The sequence below is a fragment of the Myotis lucifugus genome, unplaced genomic scaffold, assembly GCF_000147115.1.
Source record: "Myotis lucifugus unplaced genomic scaffold, Myoluc2.0 scaffold_9363, whole genome shotgun sequence".
NCBI classification, from domain to species: Eukaryota; Metazoa; Chordata; class Mammalia; order Chiroptera; family Vespertilionidae; genus Myotis; species Myotis lucifugus.
Window position 1 is genome coordinate 1 of NW_005880411.1, and position 6,373 is coordinate 6,373.

The 6,373-nt window shown below is 55.1% G+C and overlaps 1 long non-coding RNA gene across 1 annotated transcript; it reads left to right on the forward strand.

Annotated features, from left to right (window-relative positions):
• Positions 1 to 2,630: 2,630 nt before the first annotated feature.
• LOC111824862 lies at positions 2,631 to 4,158 on the forward strand. Its single transcript, XR_002827929.1, has 2 exons — positions 2,631 to 3,031; positions 3,299 to 4,158. It is a non-coding gene; the product is annotated as an uncharacterized LOC111824862 (long non-coding RNA).
• The last annotated feature ends 2,215 nt before the right edge of the window (positions 4,159 to 6,373 follow it).

Below are 6,373 nucleotides of genomic sequence, written 5' to 3' on the forward strand. Positions count from 1 at the left end.
CTTGCACTAACCCTACCATTCACTAAAATTAGAGAGAGTGAAAAATAATGTTATTTCAGCGGGAGAAGGGAGGAACATGATTCCTCTAAACTAAAAATACAATATAAATTAATATTAAAAGATAAGGATGAGGTGGGGGTGCGACCTCCAACCCAGAGCTCAGGCGGATAATCTACTTTACTCTACACTCCACTACAACTACACTAGACTTGAGTGGAGTGTGAGGTCATGTTGTAGGCCCCTTCCCAGAGCTAAGGAAGGATAAGCCACACTACACTACACTACACTACACTACACTAGAGTGTGAGGTATGTGGTAGGCCTCTTCTCAGAGCCCAGGATGGGGCAGGCAGACTACACGACACTACACTACACTACACTACACTAGAGTGTGAGGTAGGTGGTAGGCCTCTTCCCAGAGCCCAGGATGGAGCAGGCACACTACACTACACTACACTACACTACACTAGACTACACTAGAGTATGAGGTAGGTGGTTGGCCTCTTCCCAGAGCCCAGGATGGAGCAGGGAAACTACACTAGACTAGACTACACTAGAGTGTCAGGTAGGTGGTAGGCCTCTTCCCAGAGCCCAGGATGGAGCGAGACAGACTACACTACACTACACTACACTAGACTACACTAGAGTGTGAGGTAGGTGGTAGGCCTCTTCCCAGAGCCCAGGATGGAACAGGCAGACTACCCTACACTACACTACACTAGACTACACTAGAGTGTGAGATAGGTGGTAGGCCTCTTCCCAGAGCCCAGGATGGAGCAGGCAGACTACACGACACTACACTACACTACACTACACTACACTACACTACACTAGACTACACTAGAGTGTGAGGTAGGTGGTAGGTTTCTTCCCAGAGCCCAGGATGGAGCAGGCAGACTACACTACACTACACTACACTACAGTAGACTAGACTACACTCGAGTGTGAGGTAGGTGGTAGGCCTCTTCCCAGAGCCCAGGATGGAGCAGGCAGACTACACTACACTACACTAGAGTGTGAGGTAGATCTTAGGCCTCTTCCCAGAGCCCAGGATGGAGCAGGCAGACTACACTACACTACACTACACTACACTACACTAGACTACACTAGAGTGTGAGGTAGGTGGTAGGCCTCTTCCCGGGGCCCAGGATGGAGCAGGCAGACTACACTACACTACACAACACTACACTACACTACACTACACTACACTACACTACACTACACTATACTACACTAGAGTGTGAGGTAGGTGGTAGGACTCTTCCCAGAGCCCAGGATGGAGCAGGCAGACTACACTACACTACACTACACTACACTAGAGTGTGAGGTAGGTGGTAGGCCTCTTCCCAGAGCCAAGAATGGAGAAGGCAGACTACACTACACTACACTACACTAGAGTGTGAGGTAGGTGGTAGGCCTCTTCCCAGAGCCCAGGATGGAGCAGGCAGACTACACTACACTACACTACACTACACTACACTAGAGTGTCAGGTAGGTGGTTGGCCTCTTCCCAGAGCCCAGGATGGAGCAGGCAGACTACACTACACTATACTACACTACACTAGAGTGTGAGGTAGGTGGTAGGCCTCTTCCCAGAGCCCAGGACGGAGCAGGCAAACTACACTAGACTACACTAGAGTGTGAGGTAGGTGGTAGGCCTCTTCCCAGAGCCCATGATGGAGCAGGCAGACTACACTACACTACACTATACTACAGTAGACTGTGTTGTTGGTGGTAGGAGTAATCCCACAGCGCCCTCGAAGGCGCATAGTCAGATTAGACTAAACTAGTCTATAGTAGACGAGATTAGATTAGATTGGAGTGTGAGGTTGGGCGTAATTTTCTATCTGCAGATCTATCAGTGAATGCAGTGCAGACTGTTCTTCCATCCTGTCTCCAATTTCCTGCTCTTTTCCATAACCATGTGTTGCTTTCCCATAGTCTAGTTGTGTCACACACCTCTCTTCCCAGCCGTCACAGACCTGAAACACATGGTATGGTTTAGTTGCATATTAACAGTGTTAGCTCAACACCAACCTTTGATTTTCTTCTCTCAGTTGTCCCACCTCTGGTTATTTTCATGTACGTCCAGGGCCTTTGAGCTTGGGCATCACACTGTGGCCTTGACCTAGAGAGAACCAGGGAGCTGTCCGTTAACTGTGGTCACAGCCTCCACACCATCCGCCTTTTCCAGTGACCGGCTGTTGCTGCCTCAGGTGCTGTCATGTACGGAGCTTAGCAGTTCCCCGCTCAGCAGAGAGGATTCTGAGCCGCACTGCCCTCCTGGGGGGACGGTGCAGTACGTGCTGGGTTTCGTTTTCACCTCCACAGCAGTGTAGTTCCATGTTTGTGTGCACACAGCCACATAGGACCTGTGCGTGTGTGTCGACCTCCACACGGTTGTCGTGGAGTCATATTCAGCTTCTGGTCCTTTCTGGTTCCCAGTTCATTCGCTGAAAAGCACTCACACCCTGGGATGCCCTACGCACAGCTCGCTGCCTCTCTGCTTTTCCCTCGGCAGGGATGCCCTTCCCGGGGACACCGCATGTGTCCCTCAGGGAGCCCCACCCCCTGCGGTCTGACTAGGACAGGTGTCGCCCCCCTGGTGCAGACCAGGAAACCCAGGCCACTTACCCAGGTTTGACCAGCAGGCGGAGGGCAGAGCTGGGATTCAGACTCAGGTCTTTGGCCGCCTCACAGGTGCGCCTCGGAGCCCCAGCTGTGACCTGGCCTGGCCCGTCCCCCCTGTGGCCGTGGGAGCCAGACAGTGAGTGCTCTCTCCCCTACAGGCTTCATCCCCCCTCCTCTCATCTTCGGAGCTGGCATCGACTCCACCTGCCTGTTCTGGAGCACGTTCTGTGGGGAGCAGGGCGCCTGCGTCCTCTACGACAACGTGGTCTACCGCCACCTGTACGTCAGCATCGCCATCGCGCTCAAGTCCTTCGCCTTCCTGCTCTACACCACCACCTGGCAGTGCCTGCGGAAGAACTACAAACGCTACATCAAGAACCACGAGGGCGGCCTGAGCACCAGTGAGTTCTTTGCCTCTACTCTGACCCTAGACAATCTGGGGAGGGACCCCGTGCCCGCCAGCCAGACGCATAGGACAAAGTTTATCTATAACCTCGAAGACCACGAGTGGTGCGAGAACATGGAGTCCGTTCTATAGCGACTCAGGGGGCGAACTCTGTCTAGCAATCAAAGGGTCATTTTCCTACAAAAAGAAAAAAGGTTTCCAAAAACCACACACGCACGCACACACACACACACACAGGACTTTATCCTTTTCTCCAAATCAGAGCCAGACGGCATTCAGAATGAGGAGAGCTTGGGACCACGTGTCTGACGCGTGACCTACCCGCTCTGGGATCCAGCGCGGGGTCTCAGGATGCCGACAGCTGCAAGCAACGGGCACTGCCAAGTTCAGGGAACCGTGGTGGCCAGCTCGGAGGACGGACATTCCTGAACACACATACAGCATACAGACAAAAGACAACTATTTTTAAAGAAAGTCTACTAAAACCACACGTTGACAACATGGCCAGGAAAAGCACTAGTGACACCCCGAGCCCCTCCTCCCGTGGGGGCGGGGGGCGTGCAGGCGGGAGGGCAGCCCCCCCTCTCTAACTTTCGCAATATGGGTCACTGTGTAGACGCCTCACCCGGTCTGCATGTGGTTCAAGGCCCGAGCTCTCTCAGCGATGCTAACGGGTGATCCGTGCTGGAGTCTGTAATTGGCACCTCTCACCAGCTCCATTTCCATGTTCACGACCGAGGGCCCGAGGGGCCGGGTGCAGGGCCAGCACCTCACCTGCCCCCGGAGCGCCTCCCAGGGGCGGGGCCCAGCCCCGCAGAGCGACCTCAGGAAGCAGGGGCCTCACTGGCTATGACTGGCTCCTCTCAGAGCCGGTGAAACCCAACCCAGCCCAAGTCATTTGCTTACATTTGCCAAACATTTTGCCATTTTTTAAAAAAAATAATGCAATGCCTATGAATTTCCAACTGTTGTATGTATAACCCTCTGATACTATTTTTAACGACTGAACCTGTGTTACCCTCCAGTCACTGACACAGTTCTTAGGCCGGATTTCCTACGCTGGTGGCTTTCACTTTCTCCCTTTTTTAATGCACCAAAAATACAATGTGATTCAAGGGATGAGATGAATCTATTGTAATTTTTTATCATTTTATCCTCATTCGGACATTGTGCAAAAACAAGACTTTACAATGTGCGACAAGTAGGAAAAAAGTGCTTGAGGAGAGCGTGGCTGTGCAGCCGCCTCTGGAGGAGCCACGTGGGAGACAAAGGGGGGGCCGTGCGATGAGCTGAAAATCCGCCTCCCGCTCTCCCCGGTTCCGTGACGCCTGTCACAGGTCCCTGTGTGTGCTCCATGTCCCATGAGGCGCTCGGGCAGCCCGTGGAGGAGACACCCGTGGGTGTGGGCCTGTCCTCTGGGGAGCAGACACAGCGAGGCCTGAGGGGTGTGGTCATGAATAAGCCCACAGGCTCCTGGACGCTACTGCACGTCCAGCGCACTGGTGTCAGTGCGGGTCTCAGGGTCGCCCTTGAACTAAGAGGCGTGTGTGCGTGTGTGTGAGCTGACAACCTCCAACAGCTCACAGCGGCCCTGTCGCCGTCTGGGTAAGAGTCATAGGAAAACCTCTTGCAGCAGGAGACTGGGCCTTGGGGGCCATTCCCAGAGCTGTCGGGACAGCTGTGTCAGCGCACATGCACACGCACACGCACACGCACAGCCCAGGTTACTGACCTGTCCTCCTTCCTCAGTGACCTTTGTCCGGGCTGACCTCGACCCTGGCAAGGACCTCAAAGGTTGGTTGCTCGCTTTGCTTTTCTGCCTCAGGTACATAGTTGCAGTCACAGAGAAGGAAAAAATAAAAGATTAACGAAAGCATCGGGGAGGAAAGGGTGTTGTGCCCGTTTTTTAACAAGCACACAAGCACCGTGCAGGGGGCGGCTTGAGGGACAGCCCAGGCCAAGAAAGCTGGTGCGGGGTGTGGGGTCCGCTGCCTGGGTGTGGGGTGCGGGGTCTGGGGCAGGATGCTTCGAAACGGCCTTTTCCCCTGGAGCGTGTCTTCTGTCCTGGTTCACTCACCAATGTGTAACCAGCAAGAGGTTGGGTTGTTCTCCAGCTAATTCATAAAATCTAATGTGGCTCAAAAGTAATCATCAAGGCAGTGCTGATTAAAGTACATTTCATTTTCATATTGTGCTGCCAGCTGCTGCCGTGTGCATGCATTTTGGGGGACACCCTATGCACCCTGTGCAGAGGAAGTACACACGTTCTTAAGACTCTCTTGGCGCAGGAGGGGGGGATGGGAGGGGTGAGGACCTGCTTGCTGCCTTCCTTCAGCCCAGACTGTGCGCTTGCCCCCTGCTCCACGCCTCCCAGGGAGCTGGGACGCCCCTGGGACCTGTCGCTGCAGACGGCCACAGCAGCCCCCTCTCAGGGCCCGAGGAGTCTGCTCGTGTGTAACAGGCAAATAAAGAGGGAAAACTGAGAGCTTCCATGGAGCCCTGTCACGCTCTGTCCTCCGAGCAGGAAGGAAGGCGTGTGTGCGCTCCATGCACCTGCTGCTCTCGCCTCCTTGCAGCTCGAAGCGTCCTCTAGAGACCGTTTCTGAGGTTGGTCGGGCGGCAGCCCACATGTTCACACGCCGACCCCACCTCCCTGCCTCCAGGAGGGGCCTAGAGCTGCCCCTGCCTCAGGTGCCGATTCCCCATCCGCCTGCTGCACACACCTATTTTGACAGCGTGAGAAAAGCAGGTATCTGTCGAGCAGCCAAGAGCACATACCGGACACATAGTAGGGCTTCAGTGCTCCTCTGAGTCTACCCACCACCCTCTCAAGGGCCTGCCCTCAGCCACAACCTGGTCACACTCTAGGCGAGAATCCAGGTTTCCCGAGAGAGGGTGCTCCTGACATTAAATTCCACCTGGAAACCTCATTGGGGCGTAACTATTGCCCATGTCTTCTCGTCCATGGTCCTGGCCCCTCCCTGCTCGGTCCGGGCTCTGAGCAGCTGCAGGGCTGACTCCTCTCAGAGCCACTGGCCCCGAGGAAGCCTCTGGTCCCCATCCCGCTGGGAACGATGGGGCTCCGGCTGGGACAGCAGAGAAGGGCCTTCTGTCCAGATGCCGCTGCCCAGCATCACCGGGCATCTCCTGCGTGTGCACAGCGACCCCACATCCCGCTCCCCACCCCGGTGGGTGACCTCACAGGGCTGGGCCATCACAGCACCGACAGCCCGAGTCAGAAAGCCTAAGAGGGGACTCAGAAAAGCAGACGCCCGGACCTCAGAGACCTGTGCTGCCGTGGAGACGGACACACCACTCAGAGCACCGGGGAGTGGGG